Below are 23,116 nucleotides of genomic sequence, written 5' to 3' on the forward strand. Positions count from 1 at the left end.
AGATGTGACGACTCAGCGATGTCTACTTGAGGGGGAGTCAACTCTATACTGCACTCTTTTTTCCTTGACTAAAGTTTTTATCCCACTGGGTTTTTCTTTAGCAAGGTTTTTAACGAGGCAGTACTAGTTGATCTCTATTGAAAATAAATTGTCATCCAAGGAGGAGTGTTATGATACAAAAAAGTCAATATAGGATGTCTGACAATTTCCATACGAATCCAAAATTTAGGAGATGTAATCGAATGTATATCACAAGCGTGAATTTGTATAGTGAACCTTGCTAGTATAAATACAACATGAATCCAAACAATTTCATAATAGAAATCTCCTACTTCTCATATTTATTTCTTTGTTTATATATATGTCTTGTTGCATAGCATAGATCATTAAAGTTGTTAAATAAAACTAAAATTATAACAAAAAACCATTCTAATTTCCTCTCAAAAACAAAAATCGTTCTTCACAATCAATTCATTCGTCAATCATTGCTTTCAAAAAAATCAGGGGTTCTTTCACAATTTCATTCATTCACATTTATACTACACCAAAATAACCCTAATTTCCTCTCCAAACACTCAATTCTTAAATCAGATTCAAATTTGCATTTTTAGTCTTCTAAATCAAATAATTTAAACGTAATTGTATGAAGAAAAAATGCTTTCATCAAACACTGGTTATAGAAAACACTGCATAGCAATTACGTCTCAATAGTATTTGATGGATTTAGTTACAAGTAATCCGTCGACTTGAAGCCATTATCATCTCCTTCGATGGATAAATTTCGTATGTTTTATCGGTTTATACTTGTACTATATTATGTAATTATGTAATTATGTAATTATGTATATGTTTCTACGACCATAACATCAACAAATGTGATGTGTAACGCCCCGTACAAAACCATCGTGTACGGATCATAAACAACAGGATCATCACAAGGTCAAACACTATATGCTGTTTGAAAACCGATTTGCATTCATTAAAAAGATAACGTTTTACAAAGATAACATGTCATAAGACTTATTACAAACCATTGTTCCGAAATAACATAAGTTTACGAATGCAAAACATAAGTTTCATAATTTGAGACATCTCTAGTAATGCAGCGGATAACTAGTTCAGTAGGTCCATAACAGCAATTCAATAACAGCATGACAGCAAGTGTAACAGCGGAAGCAATAAACCTCTAGGCACCTGAGAAATACACGCTTAAAAAATCAACACGAATGTTGGTGAGCTATAGTTTAAGTTGTAATAGTAACGTAAGATAGGCCACGAGATTTCAGTGCTGCAACAGCGTATCAAAACAGTATGAAAAGTATATGCATAACCGTGGGCACCCGGTAACTAAACTTAACGTTTATAACCCCCTGAAAGTACACTTGGCGAGTGCGTATGTTCACGAAGTATTAAACACCCATTAAATGCTAGCGCGACTAGCCTGAGTGGGGATGTCAAACCCTATGGATCCATATCTAAGATTCTCGTTCACCGGTTCAAAAACCAATGACTAAACGTTACCGTGCTAAAGGGAATGTTTATGCCGTTATATAACCCACATACATACAAAGTTTAAGTACTCGTGCCTAGTATGTAAAATGTAAAAAGCGCATGTATTCTCAGTCCCAAAAATAGTAAAAGTAGTAAAAAAGGATGATATAACTCACAGTGATAAAAGCGGTAAAGTCGGTAATGAAAGTACGCAAGTAGTAAGTCGGTCCGAAAGGTCGTCAACCTAAATCAAAGGTTACTAGGTCAGTAGGTTTTCTTAATAAGTTCTAATAGTGCATAAAATAAGTTTAAGTGTCATCATCATCATCATTCATCATCGTAAAAGCTAAGTGAGTTTGACAAGAATAGAGATCGAAACAATAGGCTGACTTCGGTCAGCAGCTACGACCTCTACGTAAATCGAAAAGACGCATGGTCAGTGGCTATGGCTTCGTACTTGAGTCCCCTAACATCTGACCAATTTTCAGAACCTAAATCGTCTTCGTTTGACCGTGGCGACGGTTTAAGTGCGAGTAGGTCAGAAATTTCAGCACAACATTAATAGGGTGTAGTGACTCTCGGAGGGCCATAAATCCTAAACCGTAACTCGGATTAAGGCGAGGCCTAAACGGAAAATCATCTACTCGAACCGAAATAACTGAAAATCAGCTATCCAGTAGCCCAGGTGGTCTGATCAGATACGAAAATCAGTGGACAAGTGCTCTGGTGGGGTTCTTGGTGCTCGATGCTCATCACGGTTCTCATCCTTGATGCTTGTAGCTTCAAATGTACAACTCGTTGATGGTTTAGCATCACTTTTGACCAAGATTCACCATCAATAAATAATATGTTAAGACCAAGTAAGAATACAACTCATTCATGAGTCTTAGATGGATGATGAACCAAGGTTACATCATATCCTTAGTCTTAACACTAATACAAGTCACAATAACAACTAAAGTTACAAACTTTACATCAATTTAACAAGTATGAACACAATCTAAGTCAAAAGAGGTGATGGAACCCTAAGCTAGAGAGCTTGGATCCATTTCACACAAGTTACAAGGTTACAAAGCTAGAAAGCTTGAACCTTTAAGTGTTCTTGAAGATCTTGAAGCATAAAGCTTGGATCTTGAAGATACATGAAGATTACAAACAAAAGTTTGAAACTTTTTAACAAAATAACAAGATCAAAGTAAAAAGAACTTGAATCTAACAACAATATATGAAGATTCAAGCTAGAAAGCTTGCATCTTGATTGTTCTTGAAGATCTTGAAGCATAAAGCTTGGATCTTGAAGATGCATGAAGATTACAAAAAAAAGTTTGAATCTTTATCATAAAATAGAAAGATTAAAGCATAAAAGAAGTAGATCTACAAAAGATATGAAGATTCAAGCTAGAAAGCTTGAATCTTCCATGTTCTTGAAAGATTCATGCTTGAATCAACAAGATATAAGTAAGATCAAAGCTAAAAGGAAACTTGATCTCCATAAATGATGATGATGACCACGATTTTGAAAGGAAAAGGAAAGGGAAAAGAAAACTTACAAGTAGAAGAAAGAAAGAAAGGAGAAGTGTGTGAAATGCTAAAATGATCAAGTGTTGTAATAAGGGACTTAAGGCTAGTATTTATAAGCAAATGGATATCACATGGATTGATGAGGTGGCAAGCCATATGGTGGTGGTGGTGGACGAATTTTAGAGGGGGAGGGGGGACAAAATCTTGCTTTTTGGCTAATGGTGTCTAAAGTATGTCCTTTTGCTAGAATCTTATGTAACAAAGTTGATAATCCTTATCCCTTATGCTAGTATGACTCATTAATTAATTTATTTATTATTTATTTATTATTATGTGTGATGATCCGGAAATTTCTGATCAAATTTAAACTTAATCTTTATATTATTCAGACACGATAAGCAAAATTTGTAATGTTGAGTCTCGAAAGTTTTGAAATCTATATACATGTAATCAATTACCCTTTTAACCATGCCCGACGATTCACGAACAATTAATGGTAAATATAGATGTGTGTATATATTCATAAATAATAATTTGAAATATAATTTGATGTATTATATGTTGTTATTAAAGATTAATAAAAAAAAATAGGATATTATAATAATTATTATTTAAAATATATCTCTATATATAAATAAAGTATATTAAAAATAAATATTAAATGATTGTAATACTCGTTTGATGTTCCGATTGATATTAAGCAAGTTAAATTCAGACTTGTGTAATTTAAAAAAAAAAATAATAATAATAATAAACGGTGATACGAAAATAAGTTCTATAAATTATAGACTTATTAGAAATGTATTTAGGATTTAATTATTAAATTTTAACACTTCTTATATTTTACTTAAGGTTGGAGGCTAATAATTAAGTAAATTGTTATTTAATAATTTTAAACAATTAATGACCGATTATTTTTACTATAATGATCGATATAAATAATGGAATTTAATTTAAGAATTTGGAATCTCTCCGAGGACTTTTAATCCGTCACTAATGATCAACGGAGCACGATATAATATTTCTAATAAAAGTGTCGGTGGATAATATATAATGATTCCAGTACATTATGTTAATTTCAATTCATCACAGACTTTAGGTTTATTATCATATTTAATTAATATAGTAAATGTTGCTTTATGTGATTGAAATCACAACTCGACAACTCCTTGGCACTTCATTCATGAATTGGAATTGATATTACTATTCGATCACTGTTAAATATTGAAATTCATTGTAATCTTTTTGTTTGTGTTTGCCTGTCATCTTTCCACTAGCACATAAAAATCTACATATAGAATATACATACACTTACATAAATATATACTACTTCTTGGTGTTTGCAGTGAGAAACACCTATAAACTCACAAACCATCACGACCATCACCATAACCGAAAACCACCATCGAGCTAGAGCAACCACCACCCTTCCTTTATATTTTATATATAAATGCTACACCTGTTTCTTCTTTCTGTCGAAACCCAAAAACCCCATCAACCATATTCATGTTATGCTATTGATCGACAATACCAAAAGCTACTGCATCGTAAGTTCTGCTGCTACACCCTTTTTCTATTATGGATCGAATGACAAACCAATACTCACTTTGTTACTGTCACTCCAACCCACAACACGAAAACCCACTTCAACAAAGAACCACCATAATCACCATTTTATTTTTTTTGTTTTCGTTTACCATAAACAAACCACCACCATAACCGGAGCACCACCAACAAAGTTATTTTTTTTTTCTTTTTTTTCTTATTCGATCAACTATCACCTTACTACCATCTTCACCGATTATCAAACCAATGTTGTCACTATATTTTTGTTCTGTGTTGCTGTCGAATTGAACCCGAGACCACACGCCATCATACACCCATCCTCTCCTCTTGTTTCGATGTCTACTTAAACCGCCACCACACCATCGATTATTCATTTAAAAACCAACTTATTCTACTCAAATCTTAATGCATGCTCACTGTTTCTATCTATTGTGTAAACCGAACTCCATTAACCCAAACACCACTAACCTCGATCAACACCTCCATTACCCTCATTACCACTTGAACCCGTCACCATGATAATGGACCAAACCACCACCTTGTACCCATCTTCTTCACCACCATGAAACCACGGTTCAAGCACCAACCTCTTAAAGTTTATTCGACCATCACCATCATCATAACCTATGTTTGTTTTGATTTTCTGTTGTAAACAAAACCCACCACTGTTGCAAACTACCGGGAATAAACACCACCTTAATTTTTATTTTTTATTTTTTTTTACCTTATAAAGCTACTGCAGTGACATATTTCTTTTGTTTCTTTTCGTGTACCTGCTGCTCAACTTTTTGATCCAGTTGTACACAGCTGTGCACTTTTTTTTTGCTGTCTGTTTCAAACGAGACAAACCGCTACCTTCATCTTTTGTGCCAACCAGGAACCTACTTGGATGATTTTATATATGATTGTGATAATTCAAAAATTTAATGAAGATAATTATAAATGATTATGTGATGTTGTTAAACGTAATAATGATGAAGAGGTGATGATAATGGGAAGCTGTTAACGATGATTATGCATTAATAGCTGTAAAGCTATTTTTCCGAATCCTATGATCACAGGAAACATCACGGCTGTATCCCACTTAACCCTATTCGATTTAATTTAAAAGAAAGCAAGGTCTGGGCAGTAATCTTGTCTTGCTAATTGTTGGGTCGTATTCTGGTTGGGTCGATTAATTGGACTGTGATCTAACATCTGTTTTGTTGGCGGGCTGAAGAGATCATTCTTCTTGGGCCATGAACTCCTAACTCTGGGTTAAAGCTTTTAAGATACGAGTTTAATCAGAAAAAATATAAGGTAGATAAATGGTTATGGGTGTTTGTGCCTAAGCGAGAGGTCTTGGGTTCGAGTCCCATCGTGGGCATTATATCTTTTTGGCCTATGTTGAGGTAGTTATCTTTATCATTATTATTTCATTATTAGTATTATTATTATTATTATGATTGTTGTTGTTATTATTATTGTTATTATTACTATACTAACATAAAGAATATACTTATTATTATTATTATCATTAAAATGAGTGTTATGATTATCATTACTATTATCATTATTAATAGTACCATTATTAGAATTATTATCAAAATATTCATTTTTTTTAATTTATTATTATTAACAAAAGTATTTTTATTAAAATTATCATTTTATTTATTATTATAAGTATGATTATCATTAAAAACTATCAATTTTATTATTATCAACATTACTATTAATATCACTATCATTATAAGTACTATTATTTTTAGAATCATAATTATTATTATTAACATTATTAAGTATATTTACTAAGATTATTATTATTATAAAATAATACATTTTTTTATTTAATATTATTAATACTGTTTAATCAAATGATTTTTAGTATATAAACACTATAGTTAATACATATAACAAATCTATATTAATGTTTTATAATAAATACTAATTATTTAGTTAAATACATAAAATAGAAATACTTAAATCATTTATTGATAAAACATATAATTACAATTAAATCACTAACTAAAATATAAAATTATTCGATTACCATTACATGTGTTAATATACATAATTGAATATAGGTTCGTGAATCCGAGGTCAACCCTACACTTGTTAAATGACGTCATATGTATTTTTACTACAAAATACAGTATGGTGAGTTCATTTGCTCCCTTTTACTCATTACATTTTTGGGCTGAGAATACATGCACTGTTTTGATAATTGTTTTACAATATTTATATGTGTGAGTTTCATTAATCCCTTTTTAAATGCTTTTACAATATATATTTTTGGGACTGAGAATACATGCGCTGCTTTTATAACTGTTTTACGAAATAGACACAAGTAACCGAAACTACATTATATGGTTGGATTATCAAATCGAATATCACCCTATATAGTCTGGTAATCTAAGAATTAGGGAACAGAAACCCTAATTGACGCGAACTCTAAAGATAGATCTATCGGGCCCAACAAGCCCCATCCAAAGTACCGGATGCTTTAGTAATTCGAAATTTATATCATGTCCGAAGGAGGATCCCGGAATGATGGGGATATTCTTATATGTATATTGTGAATGTCGGTTACCAGGTGTTCAATCCATATGAATGATATTTTTGTCTCTATGTATGGGACGTATGCTTATGAGAAATGGAAATATGAAATCTTGTGGTCTATTAAAATTATGAAATGATTATTTATGTTAAACTAATGAACTCACCAACCTTTTGGTTGACACTTGAAAGCATGTTTATTCTCAGGTATGAAAGAAACATTTCCGCTGTGCATTTGCTCATTTTAAAGACAGTATTTGGAGTCGATCATCACAATGGAACCGGTTATTGGTGACTTTGTCCAGATGGATTAGGACTGGTCCTTTCATTATGGGCCACTAGTAATAATACTTGGGCTAATTAATTGGGTCACTAACTAGAGTAGGGTGGGCTTGAGCCCAACAAGGTAAAAAGTCCAAAAAGGCTAACTATTGGGCTTTAGCAATTAAATAAATAAAATTAAGCATCCAAAGGCCCAGGTAATTATTATTAGAAAATAATAATTAATATTTCGCAGTCCAAAAGTTCCGGTTCCGACAAAAGTCAAACGTGCGCGCAGTCCGCGTTTTAATCGTAACGGTAAATAACACTAACGGTTATAAAGCATCCAATGGACAAGTTAAGCATTCTACAAACACCAAGGCACATTTTAAAGTAAATATGAATATAAAACACGTGTGCCAAGGTTCCGGAGTAATAAAGTAACACAGTACGCACAAATACGCAGTTTCGCTAGAATACAAGGCATAAAAGCAAGTCGAAAAAGTCGGGTCGTTACATTACCCACCTGTTATTGGAAATTTCATCCCAAAATTTAAGCTGAGGTAGGTGTTGGAGTCGGGAAAAGGTGAGGATACTTCTGCATCATTTGATCCTCTCGTTCCCAGGTAAACTCAGGTCCACGCTTGGCATTCCATCGAACTCGGACAATTGGAATCTTATTGCGTTTCAAGGTTTTGACCTCACGGTCCATAATTTCAATAGGTTCTTCCATGAAGTGGAGTTGGTCATCAATGGTAAGTTCTTCCAATGGTATGATAAGTTCCGGTGGAGCAAGACATTTCTTCAAATTTGATACATGAAAGGTAGGATGAACGACACTCAACTGAGTCGGAAGATCCAAACGGTAAGCAACCGGTCCGATACGTTCCAAAATTTCAAAGGGTCCGATGTATCGCGGGTTCAACTTTCCGCGTTTCCCAAAACGAATTACACCTTTCCAAGGTGCAACCTTCAACATCACACGGTCACCTACATTAAATTCGAAGTCTTTACGTTTAAGATCAGCATAACTCTTTTGGCGATCACGGGCAGTCTTAAGTCTCGCCTGAATCTGAGAAATCTTCTCCATCGTTTCATGGACTATCTCGGGTCTGGTAATTTGCACTTCGCCTAACTCAGCCCAACAAATAGGAGAACGGCACTTGCGGCCATACAACGCTTCAAAAGGTGCGGCTTTAATACTTGAATGATAACTGTTGTTGTAAGAGAATTCGGCCAGCGGCAGATGCCTTTCCCAAGACTTTCCGAAGTCAATAACACAGGCACGTAACATGTCCTCTAAATTCTGAATCGTTCGTTCGCTCTGACCGTCGGTCTGGGGGTGATACGCGGTGCTCATGTCGAGACGAGTTCCCAAGGCTTCTTGCAAAGAACGCCAGAATCTGGAAGCAAAACGGGGATCGCGATCTGAGATGATTGATAAGGGCACACCATGACGAGATACCACCTCTTTGATGTACAGTTGAGCAAGTCTCTCCATTGTATCTGTTTCTTTCATTGCTAGAAAATGAGCAGATTTGGTAAGACGGTCAATGATAACCCAGATTGTATCGTATCCGCCCACCGTCTTTGGTAGCTTCGTGATGAAATCCATTGTAATTGCTTCCCATTTCCATTGTGGGATTTCTGGTTGTTGAAGTAATCCAGATGGCCTCTGATGTTCAGCTTTAACCTTCGAACAAGTCAAACACCTTCCAACATAAGTTGCAACATCCTTCTTAAGATTTGGCCACCAATACTGTTCCTTAAGATCGTGGTACATTTTGCCAGCTCCTGGATGAATCGAATATCTCGACTTGTGGGCTTCATCAAGTATAAGGTTCCGTAGATCTCCATAACGAGGTACCCAAATTCTTCCGGCATAACATCGGAGTCCAGACTCCTTAACCTCGAATTTAGAGACGAGAATGTTCAGGTATTCATGAGATATGTTCTCCTCCTTGAGAGCCTCTTCTTGGGCTACTCGAATCTGACTGTGGAGGTTCGAATGGATGGTGATGTTCAGAGCCTGAACACGAAGGGGTACCGTCCTCTCCTTTCGACTTAATGCGTCAGCTACAACATTGGCCTTGCCCGGATGGTAGCGAAATTCACAATCGTAGTCGTTTAGCGTCTCAATCCATCGACGCTGTCTCATGTTTAGTTGCTTCTGATCGAAGATGTGTTGGAGACTCTTGTGATCGGTAAAGATAGTACTCTTTGTTCCATAAAGATAGTGTCTCCACAGCTTCAATGCGAAGACGACGGCTCCAAGTTCGAGATCGTGAGTAGTGTAGTTTCGCTCGTGGACCTTCAGTTGACGAGATGCATAAGCAACGACCTTCGTTCTTTGCATCAACACACAGCCAAAACCATTCCTCGAAGCATCGCAGTACACAACGAAGTCGTCACTGCCTTCAGGAAGAGATAGGATAGGTGCGGTGGTTAACTTCAGCTTCAGGGTTTGAAATGCTGCTTCTTGCTCTTTTTCCCAAACAAACTTCTTTCCTTTATGAGTTAACGCAGTCAAAGGACGCGAAATCAAAGAGAAACCTTCAATGAACCTTCGGTAATAACCGGCAAGACCTAGAAATTGGCGGATGTGAGTCGGAGTAGTGGGTATCTCCCACTTGTTGATAGCTTCAATCTTGGCGGGGTCAACTTTGATACCTTGATCACTCACAATATGACCCATAAATTGGACTTCCTTCAACCAAAATTCACACTTGGAGAATTTGGCATAAAGCTGCTCTTGTCTCAAGAGTTCGAGCACTAACCGAAGATGTTGTTCATGTTCTTCTTTGCTCTTGGAGTAGATGAGGATATCATCTATGAAGACGATAATGAATTTATCCAGATAAGGCTTGCAGACACGATTCATGAGGTCCATGAACACAGCGGGTGCGTTGGTTAAACCGAATGGCATCACGAGAAACTCGTAATGACCATAGCGGGTTCTAAACGCAGTCTTCATCACATCACTCTCCTTCACCCTCAATTGGTGATAACCTGATCGCAAATCGATCTTAGAATAAGCGCTCGATCCTTGTAGCTGATCAAAAAGATCGTCAATTCGGGGAAGAGAATATCGGTTCTTAATCGTCAACTTGTTGAGTTCGCGGTAGTCGATACACATGCGGAAAGATCCGTCCTTCTTCTTCATGAATAAAACAGGTGCGCCCCAAGGCGACGAGCTCGGTTGGATAAACCCTCGGTCGAGCAATTCCTGCAGTTGACTCTGCAATTCTTGCAGTTCTGAAGGTGCCAGACGATAAGGCGCACGAGCTACGGGTGCAGCTCTCGGCACCAGATCGATCTGGAACTCCACTGCTCTTGGTGGCGGTAATCCAGGCAGTTCTTCCGGAAAGACGTCGGGGAATTCATTAACGATTCGCACATCATTCACACTCTTCTCCTCTGATTCTAAAGCCTTCACGTGTGCTAAAACAGCAAGTCGTCCTTTCTTCATGATCTTCTGCGCTTTCATACAACTAATGAGGTTCAGCTTCGAGTTACATCTCTCTCCGTAAATAATCAGTGGCTCACCGTCTCCTTGTGGTATACGAAGAGCTTTATCTCCACAAATAATATCAGCCCTTACCTTGGTCAACCAATCCATATCGACGATCACGTCAAAACTTCCCAGTTTGATAGGTATCAAGTCAATTTCGAAATCCACACCAGCTACATTAATAATAGCTCCTCGGCCAATTTGGTCAACCTTTTCAAGTTTACCGTTGGCTACCTCGACAAGCATACTTTCTTTTAAAGGAACTAATGACCAATTTATCTTATCGCAAAAGTGTCTACATACATAACTTCTATCGGCACCAGTATCAAATAGGACAGAAGCTAAAAGATTGTTGATAGTGAATATACCTGTCACCAAGTCGGGGTTCTCGCGTGCATCCCTTGCATTAACATTAAAAGCTCTACCACGCGGTGGTCCGCCGTCCTTCTTCTTATTGGGGCAATCATTCCTAAAGTGGCCCTGCTGTCCACACTCATAGCATTTCCTTGGCCCATTCGGGTTTATCCTTGCAGCTGGGACGGGAATCTTGCAGTTCTTACCAACATGTCCGATCCGGTTGCACTTTTCACAGACCGCATTACAGTACCCAGTGTGATGTTTGTAACACCTCTTGCACTGCGGTAGAGTGCCCTTGTAGTTCGGGTTTGAACTTGTGCCTGGGTTGGGGTTTCCACCGTTGTTGTGCCTCTTGGCAGGGGTTTGATCATAGGTTCTTCCCTTGTTATTATCCCACTTACGCTTCTCACCACTACCCGCTTCAGACTTGGACTTCTCCGGTTCATCGATGAGAATCTGATTCATGAGTGTATGCGCCATGCGCATTGCTTCGGGAACATTCGGTGGCTTGGACGAGGTGACATTACCCTTAATGGACTTAGGGAGTCCCCAAAAGTATCTCTCCATACGCTTGAATTCCGGGGTGACCATGGTAGGACACATAAGAGCTAACTCAAGAAACCTCCGATTGTAACCATCGAGATCGTTGTCAACAGCTTTCAATTGCATAAACTCTATTTCCATCTTTTGTATCTCGGTTCTCGGACAATACTCATCAATCATAGCCGCTTTCAACTCCTCCCATGGTGTAGCATACGCCTCATCAATACCTTGTGCCCGAGCCATGGTGTTCCACCACGTGAGGGCGCCATCAGATAGCGTGCAGGAAGCAAATTTGGTTTTGTTAGACTCGGAACAGTTGCTGACTCGGAATACTGATTCAAGCTTTTCAAACCATCTTGTGAGACCAACAGGCCCCTCAGTTCCGCTGAAGTTATGTGGCTTACAGCTCTGGAATTCTTTGTAGGTGCACTCTTTTCGAACGGGTTGGATAACCGGCGGTGGTTCAGCTTGAGGGTTCATTTCCGCCAAGGCTGCGGCGACTCGTTCATTAATCATCTCTTCGATTTGAGCTGCTGTGGGTGTTGTTCGTGTGTTTGCCATTGCCCTTCGAAACAGAAATTTTGACTTAAGTCAAAATTCAGCATTTAATATATAATAATATAGTATATAGTAAACAGGGAAACAACATAACGCATGCCAATATAGTGACGCAACTAGGTACAAATACCGCAAAACCAACATACACTAATGTAAATGGAACACTGTGCAAGAATTTAACAATACAAAGTTCCATTATTAAAGAGTTGCATACATAAGTTCGTACATTACATAAGGAAAACATGGATCTACAAACGAGATTACAAAATGAAACCTACTACAAAGCTCTATGGTGATGGTGGGTAAAGGATGTCCAGCACATGGGACATCTGCTCCTCGAGCTCAGTTACCCGAGCACGTAGGATCTCCACCTCCCTTGCCAGTTCCTCGACAGAGGGAGGGGCTGGCAGAGCAGGCGGTGCTGCTGGTGCAGGTGGTGCTGGTGGTGCAGATGGTCCGGCTCCAGAGGTAGATGCTGCATGGCGGTAAGGCTTACGCATGAACGGATCAGCCGGGTAAGGTACGACCCGCTTACGGGTGGTAACCCTACGACACTGACCATGTGCGTCAGTGAATGCTCGTCCTCCGTTGATCCCCGGAATAACGGTGCCATCGAAACGGTACCGCTTCTTCGGCGGGGTGGAGGGTGGCTGGACAGGTGTATCATCAAGGTCCTCCTCGTCGGAATCATCGTCACTAGAGTCGTCTGTGGATGAGTCGTCTGAACTAGCTGGGGGTGACACCACAGGTGGCCCTCCTCGAGCGGCCATCATCTGTCTGTATCTGGCGGGTCCGATTGGCACGAGACGTCCAACAGGAGTGCGTCGGCACCAGTGGTTACGTTCATTACGAACCGGACCTTCCCCAAGATCCGCAGGAATCACAACCCCACTGGGGCGAGGCTGTGGCTCCTGAGGTACCGGGGCAACTGGAGCTGGAATCTCCGGAGGGTCCTGGGCTCCGACTGCGGTAACCACCGGTACAGGTGTATGGCTGCTTGTTCCGGAGGATGAAGCGCCGGGGTCACTGGTTAACGTGATCTGTGTATCGGTAGCAGCAGTAGGTGAGGTGGCTGACAAGTCTGAATTGCTGTCTAAAATAATGACAGGTGGAATATCCGACATCTGAACAAGGAAAATAAATTTTCCATATCAGTAAGTCATAAGCAAGCAAGTATTAGGCACTATAGCATCCTAGCATGGCAATAACAACAGTGCTAAACAGTAATAACAGTGAAAGCAGATAGTAATCATGCAAAGGAAGAAATAGGCATACAGCAAGTTCGCATGGCAGTAAAGATAAGCAATAGCATGCAGTAAGATCACATGGTAGTAAAAGTAAGCAGTAGCATGCAGAAACAAGTAAACTAGCAAGTTGTAGATTAGTCCTATTAGTGAATCCTACTCGGGTCGGTCCTAGACTCACTAATGCAACCTAATTCCCTACAACCAATGCTCTGATACCAACTGTAACGCCCCGTACAAAACCATCGTGTACGGATCATAAACAACAGGATCATCACAAGGTCAAACACTATATGCTGTTTGAAAACCGATTTGCATTCATTAAAAAGATAACGTTTTACAAAGATAACATGTCATAAGACTTATTACAAACCATTATTCCGAAATAACATAAGTTTACGAATGCAAAACATAAGTTTCATAATTTGAGACATCTCTAGTAATGCAGCGGATAACTAGTTCAGTAGGTCCATAACAGCAATTCAATAACAGCATGACAGCAAGTGTAACAGCGGAAGCAATAAACCTCTAGGCACCTGAGAAATACACGCTTAAAAAGTCAACACGAATGTTGGTGAGCTATAGTTTAAGTTGTAATAGTAACGTAAGATAGGCCACGAGATTTCAGTGCTGCAACAGCGTATCAAAACAGTATGAAAAGTATATGCATAACCATGGGCACCCGGTAACTAAACTTAACGTTTATAACCCCCTGAAAGTACACTTGGCGAGTGCATATGTTCACGAAGTATTAAACACCCGTTAAATGCTAGCGCGACTAGCCCGAGTGGGATGTCAAACCCTATGGATCCATATCTAAGATTCGCGTTCACCGGTTCAAAAACCAATGACTAAACGTTACCGTGCTAAAGGGAATGTTTATGCCGTTATATAACCCACATACATACAAAGTTTAAGTACTCGTGCCTAGTATGTAAAACGTAAAAATCGCATGTATTCTCAGTCCCAAAAATAGTAAAAGTAGTAAAAAAGGATGCTATAACTCACAGTGATAAAAGCGGTAAAGTCGGTAATGAAAGTACGCAAGTAGTAAGTCGGTCCGAAAGGTCGTCAACCTAAATCAAAGGTTACTAGGTCAGTAGGTTGTCTTAATAAGTTCTAATAGTGCATAAAATAAGTTTAAGTGTCATCATCATCATCATTCATCATCGTAAAAGCTAAGTGAGTTTGACAAGAATAGAGATCGAAACAATAGGCTGACTTCGGTCAGCAGCTACGACCTCTACGTAAATCGAAAAGACACATGGTCAGTGGCTATGGCTTCGTACATGAGTCCCCTAACATTTGACCAATTTTCAGAACCTAACTCGTCTTCGTTTGACCGTGATGACGGTTTAAGTGCGAGTAGGTCAGAAATTTCAGCACAACGTTAATAGGGTGTAGTGACTCTCGGAGGGCCATAAATCCTAAACCGTAACTCGGATTAAGGCGAGGCCTAAACGGAAAATCATCTACTCGAACCGAACTAACTGAAAATCAGCTTTCCAGTAGCCCAGGTGGTCTGATCAGATACGAAAATCAGTGGACAAGTGCTCCGGTGGGGTTCTTGGTGCTCGATGCTCATCACGGTTCTCATCCTTGATGCTTGTAGCTTCAAGTGTACAACTCGTTGATGGTTTAGCATCACTTTTGACCAAGATTCACCATCAATACAAAATATGTTAAGACCAAGTAAGAATACAACTCATTCATGAGTCTTAGATGGATGATGAACTAAGGTTACATCATATCCTTAGTCTTAACACTAATACAAGTCACAATAACAACTAAAGTTACAAACTTTACATCAATTTAACAAGTATGAACACAATCTAAGTCAAAAGAGGTGATGGAACCCTAAGCTAGAGAGCTTGGATCCATTTCACACAAGTTACAAGGTTACAAAGCTAGAAAGCTTGAACCTTTAAGTGTTCTTGAAGATCTTGAAGCATAAAGCTTGGATCTTGAAGATACATGAAGATTACAAACAAAAGTTTGAAACTTTTTAATAAAATAACAAGATCAAAGTAAAAAGAACTTGAATCTAACAACAATATATGAAGATTCAAGCTAGAAAGCTTGCATCTTGATTGTTCTTGAAGATCTTGAAGCATAAAGCTTGGATCTTGAAGATGCATGAAGATTACAAACAAAAGTTTGAATCTTTATCATAAAATAGAAAGATTAAAGCATAAAAGAAGTAGATCTACAAAAGATATGAAGATTCAAGCTAGAAAGCTTGAATCTTCCATGTTCTTGAAAGATTCATGCTTGAATCAACAAGATATAAGTAAGATCAAAGCTAAAAGGAAACTTGATCTCCATAAATGAAGATGATGACCACGATTTTGAAAGGAAAAGGAAAAGGAAAAGAAAACTTACAAGTAGAAGAAAGAAAGAAAGGAGAAGTGTGTGAAATGCTAAAATGATCAAGTGTTGTAATGAGGGACTTAAGGCTAGTATTTATAAGCAAATGGATATCACATGGATTGATGAGGTGGCAAGCCATATGGTGGTGGTGGTGGACGAATTTTAGAGGGGGAGGGGGGACAAAATCTTGCTTTTTGGCTAATGGTGTCTAAAGTATGTCCTTTTGCTAGAATCTTATGTAACAAAGTTGATAATCCTTATCCCTTATGCTAGTATGACTCATTAATTAATTTATTTATTATTTATTTATTATTATGGGCCACTAGTAATAATACTTGGGCTAATTAATTGGGTCACTAGCTAGAGTAGGGTGGGCTTGAGCCCAACAAGGTAAAAAGTCCAAAAAGGCTAACTATTGGGCTTTAGCAATTAAATAAATAAAATTAAGCATCCAAAGGCCCAGGTAATTATTATTAGAAAATAATAATTAATATTTCGCAGTCCAAAAGTTTCGGTTCCGACAAAAGTCAAACGTGCGCGCAGTCCGCGTTTTAATCGTAACGGTAAATAACACTAACGGTTATAAAGCATCCAATGGACAAGTTAAGCATTCTACATACACCAAGGCACGTTTTAAAGTAAATATGAATATAAAACACGTGTGCCAAGGTTCCGGAGTAATAAAGTAACACAGTACGCACAAATACGCAGTTTCGCTAGAATACAAGGCATAAAAGCAAGTCGAAAAAGTCGGGTCGTTACATGATGCACACCACATGCTCGATAAAATGCCCAAGTGACAAGAAGAGAGTAAACTGATTTGATGGTATGCTTTTATCTGTATGCCTATTTAAACTGACCCACCCACATTGTCATTTCTATAGTTTTTTTAGAAATGCTTTAACCAGAAAATTTGAGTGACATGTATGTACGTATATGAGTATATCTCTATGGTGCAAGTTTATAACGGGCAGAGGAACTCCTAGATTTGTACCATGGGTAGTAGGGGCAAAATGTGGATCATGCATTTTATGGTACTACTTTACTAAGATGATCCACTTCTTGTCTACTTAATTCTTCTTGATTCCCTTTTTTACACATATTAATTATATTAGATGAGTTTGCATTGTTTGTATGTTTATTGCCATATATGATTAGTTTCATGTTCAGTTATTGAATTGATTATTGAATCTAAAAAGTTGTTATTTTCTTATCTGATACATGATTCTTGTCCTTATTTGAAGGTTCTTTATTGTTTTGCTTCTAATTGTGCTGAAATTTCATTGGATGATTCAGGATGTATGCTAGAGATTTTTTGGTTTCATTTGGTGAATTGGAAATATGCAAAAAGCTGCTGAGCAAATACGATCAATCAGTTCTAAGGTACATTTGTATTACGGAGTATGATTTTTGAATGTTTATTTAATTTATGTGCGGATATTTTATGTTTACTGATGTTGTGTTATCATGTGAATGAGTTAATGGGCTATAAGTCTAAAACAGTTAGCTAGATTAGAGTACTAATGTAGACCAGTTAATAACTTGTGGGAGTTTTACCGTTGCAAGTTTTCCTTTGCAATGATTAGAGCTCTTCATTTCCACTTGGGTTGATTCAAAGAAGTTTTGGAAGACGGGACAATCGTTCTTCTGGATGGAGTGATGAGGATGGGGATTCAAAATCTAATTTTAATCCAGGTCAACTCTTTGTCTTTGCATCCAAATTTTTATAAGGCGATAAACAAACAGTGTGACACTTCGTGCTACATTTATGAATCAAGAATTTTTTAATGACTACCGTATGTCTCATGATCCTACATGTTCGACCTGATAAGGATAACACAAAACCACAATTGACACATTATTAAAAAAAATAGGTATGAATCTAACTACACTACATTAGTAAACCTTTTGATATATATGGGTTTACTCTCTTAACGTTATGACTTTCTCATGCCATAAGATTCTTTATATAGACACTGTAACACCTTCTGAAATTATTAACAAATTTCTAAACTTGGGTTTTTTGCATGTGTTATTGAGAGGCACTATGATTTGATTACATTATTTGACTATGCCTTTTGATTTTCTTCTCAAAGTGGCATCAATTAAGCACATATACGTATGATTCTGTTGATTTTTAATAATTGAAGCATCAATACTCGAAGTGTGAGGACATAATTACAGTGACGTCAAAGTTGTTTGTATGTGTGTGCAATGGGTTTAAAGCTTAACCGAGTTACACTTTTATGCAAGGTAATTTAATATTTGAGAACATGGTATCATGTAACTAACTATATCTGGCCGCGCAGATTAAAATACTTAACTAAAGAACAAGCGGTTTATGAGGTGTTTGCAGACTAAAATTGTTGGATGGTAGTCAAAATATGACTCACATTTACAAGTGGTTGCAAATTATTTGCATGGAAAATGTGATAGAGTATTTAGGAATAGTCTTTGCCTACAATTATTGAATAAATTAGTGTCTGCATGTTTACAAGTCAAAGAAGGATGGTAGCCATTTATTTGTTTCTAGTTTACATGTACCTAACACACATGTAAGAGGCAATATAAATACATGGTCATGCAGAAGGTGAAAGGCATCACAAAGGAAAAACACAGTTGATCAATAATATCAACGGAGAGTGTGTATTTGTGAGGTTGAGAGTTTTATTCTTGTAAGGAGTGTAAAAGAGTGTACGAGAAACTTAGATTTTATACTAAAATCTAAGGGGCTTGGGTTTGGGTTTAACTCATAGTGTACTTTTTCCTGTACCGGGTTAGAATAAATGAGACTCTTGGGGTGGACGTAGGCAGGGTTTTGCCGAACCACGTTAAATCGTCGTGTTATCAGTTACTTTATTTTGTTTTCTTTTATTTCTCGCAAGTTTGTCTCAAACAATTATATCCTCGCTTCCGCTAGTGTAGGTGCGTCAGGCAATTGGTCATAACAAGTGGTATCAGAGCGTATCCAGGTTTATCAGATATTTTTTGGTTTGAGATGGCGGGAAATAGCGGTATGCAGTTTAAGGTGGAGCCATTTGATGGAACCGGGAATTTCACCTTGTGGCAAACAAGGGTGAAGGATGTCCTGGTTCAACAAGGCTTGGCAAAGCCGTTGAAGGGTAAAAAGGACGGAAAGCCAGAAAAAATGACATATGACGATTGGAATGACATCGAGGAAAGATGTGTCAGTACCATTCGCCTTTCCATCGGTGATAAGATCATCAATAATGTCAGTGGCGAGACAATCGCGACAGGGTTGTGGTTGGCCCTCGAGAAGTTATATCTCGGGAAGAATATGACCACAAAGCTGAACTTGAAGCGTGATCTTTATCGGTTGAAGATGGAGGAAGACGGGAATATCATTGAACACATGAACGTGTTTAATGGTCTGGTGGATCAACTTGCAAAAGTTGAGGTTAATATTGAGGAAGAGGATGAGACCCTTATTCTTCTTACCTCTCTTCCCAGTTCGTATGATACTTTGGTTACTACTGTTCTTTACGGAAAGGCTACTGTAAAGATGGAGGAGGTAGTACCGGCATTCTTATCTCAGGATAAGAGACGAAGATCTGATGACCGTTTTGAGCATGAATTTGCTATGGTTGGTCATGGAAAGGGAAGGTTTTCCGAAAAAAGATCTGGTGATAAAAGTAGGTCCAGATCAAGAGACGGAATGAAGGGTGTCCAGTGCTTCAAATGTCAAGAGTGGGGTCAGTACAAGAAAGATTGTCCACTCTGGAAGAATGGTGAAGATAAATATGGGGGTTCATCAGCTGCAGTAGCAGTTAATGAGTCGGTTAATTTGGGAGATGTTCTCACAATCTCCAAAAGTTATACTTCTGCTTAAGATGAATGGATTTTAGATACGGGTTGTATGATGCATGTGTGTTCCAAGAAAGCTTATTTTGATAAGCTAATATTAAAGAAGGCTGGAGTGCTGACTTTAGGCGATGGTTCAACATGTGATGTTGAGGGTGTTGGCATGGTGAAAATAAAATTGTTTCACGGAGCTGCTTACACTTTTAGTGGTGTGGCATACGCACCAAAGATGTGCAAGAATCTAATTTCCCTAAGCCAGTGGATACGGCTATTCGGCCGTAGGTGGGCAGTTGGATTCTCAAGGATACGGCTATTCGGCCGTAGGTGGGCAGTTGGATTCTCAAAGATACGGCTATTCGGCCGTAGGTGGAGTTATAAGAATTACACGTGGCGTGAAGGTCCTGATGATTGGAGAGAAGTATGAGAATTTATATCGTCTGGTGGCGAGTACCAAATGTACTCGTGTCTCGAAGGTTTGAAAAGTGTGCACACGGGAAATTGACCGGGAACATGTGACAACATGTTTGATCAAGTTAGACGATGGTGAGAAGAAAAATCCTACTAAGGGAGAGGTGAGTCGAGACTTCTCTCCGGAGTCAACTATGAAAGTTGACAGGGTTAGCTGTACATGATTATTGGCCGTTTTATTTGAATCAGGGTTCAGGACCGAGGTGATTCAAGGTGTGTGCAGCGGGGATAAGGAGGCCAATGGTGAAAGTACTCGGTGATAGTATTTTCGGTGACAAAGAAGATAAATGTTCGTCAAGGTGGAGATTGTTGGACGGTAGTCAAAATATGACTCACATTTACAAGTGGTTGCAAATTATTTGCATGGAAAATGTGATAGAGTATTTAGGAATAGTCTTTGCCTACAATTATTGAATATATTGGTGTCTGCATGTTTACAAGTCAAAGAAGGATGGTAGCCATTTATTTGTTTCTAGTTTACATGTACCTAACACACATGTAAGAGGCAATATAAATACATGGTCATGCAGAAGGTGAAAGGCATCACAAAGGAAAAACACAGTTGTTCAATAATATCAACAGAGAGTGTGTATTTCTGAGGTTAAGAGTTTTATTCTTGTAAGGAGTGTAAAAGAGTGTACGAGAAACTTAGATTTTATACTAAAATCTAAGGGGCTTGGGTTTTGGGTTTAACTCATAGTGTACTTTTTCTTGTACCGGGTTCTTTTATATTATAAGAATAAAGGAGACTCTTGGGGTGGACGTAGGCAGGGTTTTGCCGAACCACGTTAAATCGTCGTGTTATCAGTTACTTTATTTTGTTTTCTTTTATTTCTCGCAAGTTTGTCTCAAACAATTATATCCTTGCTTCCGCTAGTGTGGGTGCGTTGGGCAAGTTGTCATAACAAAAATCATGCAATGTTATTATGTAAGATAAAGTGTTCAAATATTTTTTATTGTAGCCACTGTAAAATTACTACTACGAAAGTTACAAATGAATGTCATCAAAAAAAAAAAAAAAAAAAAAAAAAAAAAAAATATTTTGACTTTAAGTTACAAATGACCATAAGTTAGATAATATTATTACATCATCCTATTAATTACATTGATATTATAATTTGTTGTGCCAAAATTTGTGCAAAAAAATATATTTTGACTTCAAGTTAAAAAGATTAAATAATATTATTACATCATCCTATTAATTACATCGATATTATAATTTGTTGTGCCAAAATTTGGGTTCCTGCAAAGATTGAGTGACAGAAACATTTTGAATAGGGTTCAACAATACCATCTCCCTCTAAGACTCTGCTTGATCGAATGTCAAATAAAGGTATGCATCAATTATTCTTGAAAATTATAGCATATATTGTTGTTAAACCATTTAGAGCGTACATTTAGTTAGGTTTAATACACTTATAGTTACTATTACTAATGAATATGTACAGATGCTCGCGAATAAGGTGTGCTTTGTGGGTGGACCGTGTTACCAATGTGTACGAATTCGTTTTAAACCACCTGAGCACTACTGATTACGTTTTGGTTCTCATTCATATTTTAAAACTTGGGAATTGGGAATGCAAACACCATTTTTCTAATATATGTTATTAATCATTTATATTTCAAAATGCTAATTTATATACTACGAATATATTGTAAAATGTAAATCATAGTCAAAATATAATGACAATAGTAATAGTAATACCGACTGTTATGCATGCGAGCTACAAGGCAGCAAACAACAATGAAATTGCAGCGTATACTTGAATGAGGACGTGACCCCCATCAATCACAACCCAAGTCTTATATAAGACAATCACTAGCAGTCTAGCATACACTTTATTACTTTTGCTATTCATCTTTTTTGACACAAACGAAAGTTAGACTGCATCTAATAACGTGAAATGCTTTTGTTGATGCTGCCTTATTCATTAACGGGTAAGTTCATTTTTGTTTTCAAATGCTGATTATATTATAAAGCAATTTCAGTTAACATTTTTGTTTTATACATAGGAAATTGATTATAGTAACAAGTCATAATGGAGGCTTTTATGTTGATCTTAAGACACATTTACCTTTCTAATCTCTTTTTTATTTTTGATGCCATCTATAATTTGACTGGTTACCCTCTTACCTATAATAGAGTAATATATTAATTTCATATAAGCTAAATCATAAATCACAACACAAATGGGCTCATTACAACTGAATATCTGAACGGGTTGAAACTGCTACCTATTAAAATTGCACATAGAAATTGACACGTGTCATTGTTTTATTCATAGGGTGTGGTACTGACTAGAGTTCGTAAATGCGCTCATTAGATTCATTATCTCTCTTTCAAGAGGAAAATGTTCATCAAGTCCTCCCTTCTCATCGCCAAACGAGAACTCAAGAAACATGGTTGAGAAATGATTCACCCTTATTGATCAATTGTTTAACTTCACTTTCTCTAACCGCTATAACTGTATCATACTTGATGGTAAAAGGTAAATTTGAGTCTAACGCTTAGTTGTGTGTCGATCTGTTAATATGTCATACTTGCTAAAGCGGTCAGTGAGTGGTAATGGTACTATGAGAGGGGTACATCTCACATACCCATGTGACAATAATTACCACAACCGTGTTTTCAACTAATAATTAGGAATGAAGTTATGTTATAAACACTATAAGAATTATGTACACATGTATTATGTATCATAAAGTTTTAAGATGTCTTCCAGTTATATAGCAGCAGATTCCTTGAGTGTGTTTTTTAGTATTACATCTATAATTGAATTTTACTAACTTAACCCCGCGAATTCGTGGGTCTTAAGCTAGTTAATTAATAATAATAAACATAAATAATGCAATAAAAACGACAACTCAA

General features: G+C 37.4%; 1 long non-coding RNA gene across 1 annotated transcript; it reads left to right on the forward strand.

The window, feature by feature from the left end:
- Positions 1–500: 500 nt before the first annotated feature.
- On the forward strand, positions 501–17,796 carry LOC139844616 (uncharacterized). Its single transcript, XR_011758028.1, has 3 exons — positions 501–783; positions 17,254–17,340; positions 17,544–17,796. It is a non-coding gene; the product is annotated as an uncharacterized lncRNA (long non-coding RNA).
- Positions 17,797–23,116: the final 5,320 nt, after the last annotated feature.

The sequence above is a fragment of the Rutidosis leptorrhynchoides genome, chromosome 4, assembly GCF_046630445.1.
Source record: "Rutidosis leptorrhynchoides isolate AG116_Rl617_1_P2 chromosome 4, CSIRO_AGI_Rlap_v1, whole genome shotgun sequence".
Classification (NCBI taxonomy): domain Eukaryota; kingdom Viridiplantae; phylum Streptophyta; class Magnoliopsida; order Asterales; family Asteraceae; genus Rutidosis; species Rutidosis leptorrhynchoides.